Source organism: Arachis ipaensis, chromosome B02 (assembly GCF_000816755.2).
Source record: "Arachis ipaensis cultivar K30076 chromosome B02, Araip1.1, whole genome shotgun sequence".
Taxonomy (NCBI): Eukaryota; Viridiplantae; Streptophyta; class Magnoliopsida; order Fabales; family Fabaceae; genus Arachis; species Arachis ipaensis.
The window spans coordinates 42,058,949-42,060,474 of record NC_029786.2 but is presented as its reverse complement, the minus strand read 5'-3'; the positions used below and the strand labels follow the sequence as shown (position 1 = coordinate 42,060,474).

The window sequence follows — 1,526 nt, the reverse complement described above, 5'->3', positions numbered from 1 at the left end:
CTCTATGTGGATGAGAAGAAAATAGCAGCTTTATTTTTCGAATGATTGTTATGGTATTTTATTAAACTGATATAATTTGCAATGCAATTTTTTGTACCTTTGACTATTGTATCAATATGTAGATAACCTCTCTACTGAATCTGTTGCTCAGATATTCAGAAAAAAGAAGCCCAATAAGTAAAACTCAAACTTGTTTACAATTTCATAGTTACTAAGGGGCCTATTTTGATCATCCCTTATTTTGATGAACAAGTTCTCATGAAAAAGGATTGGTATAAGAAGTGAGGACCTAGAAGATTCATTGGAGTTGTTGATAAAGGGTTGTAGCATGTCCCTTTCATTTCCAAGGCTTGTGATTCCAGCAGCAATCTATGGTATTTCGGTTCTGTCCCATCAGTATTTTACCAATGATTTCTTTGATTTTCAGGTAAAATTTGAAACTTATGCTATAAAATATTTGAAGTGTACATTACTAGACAAAACACATTCTCATTTGCATTAATATATATCATTCATTTTAACTTGTGTCGGTCATATTTGGGATGTTTTTGTACAAGGCTGCAGTTCTAGTTCAAGTTAATAGAGACAATGAAGACTTGCAATTAGTATTTCCAGAAAATGACTTACTCAATTAAATGATATTTTATTTGAAGGAAAATGAAGAGAGCTATAACCAAAGCTATTCACTGCTTAAAGTCCTTCAAATTTTAATGGTTGAGGCCATTGTTGGCATAGTTAGAGTTGGTCAATTGGTTCTAATAATTACCAGAAGATGCAGCTTTGATATGTCCATTTTTATTTTGTTCATTCCAATTTAAGATTTCGATCATAGTTCTCTATTAATGAACTGAGTTTGATTGAGTTGCAAGAGTAATATATGTAATGTAATATGAATGCAGGCAATAATTAGGGGTGTGACATGGCTTCTACATTATTTTTGGAATGTACACAATTAGCATGTTTATTTGATTCTCGATTTGGTAGTGAATTTATTTGAAGTTGTTTATTATGATGATGAATTGTTGATTTGCTGCAGATTGAGCATTAAGATCCAGTTGCATCTTATGCATTCCATGAATGATAACTGCCGATGATTTAGATCGAGTCTCCATTTGGAACTGGGAACACCGCCAATGTTGCTCTGCTCTTTGCTCGCCCAGTCTTCATCAAGAATTTGCTTCAATATATGTTCAATTCAGTCGCAGATGTTAGGTGCTCTATTTGACATCAATTTGTTTTTTTCTCTTCTATCAGAAGATTAATAACTTTTATTAGAAGATACTTATTACTTATACAATATTTTGGTTTTTTATAGTTTATTAGTAGTAAATTCTAAGTGATCTAATGTATATTTTGATACAGGTATGTTTAATTTAGTGTGAGATGTATGAATATTCATTTATGATCATCCCAATATTTTTAGTTCATTATAAACATATTTTGTTAAAGGATAATTTTTATTATTTAAAGAATATTGTATGGTATTATTATGTATTTATTTTTATTTTATAATTTTTGACTAATTT

The 1,526-nt window shown here is 30.0% G+C and overlaps 1 long non-coding RNA gene across 1 annotated transcript; it reads left to right on the top strand.

Moving 5' to 3' along the window:
- Window positions 215-1,253, top strand: LOC110268824. Its single transcript, XR_002357381.1, has 2 exons — window positions 215-427; window positions 1,037-1,253. It is a non-coding gene; the product is annotated as an uncharacterized LOC110268824 (long non-coding RNA).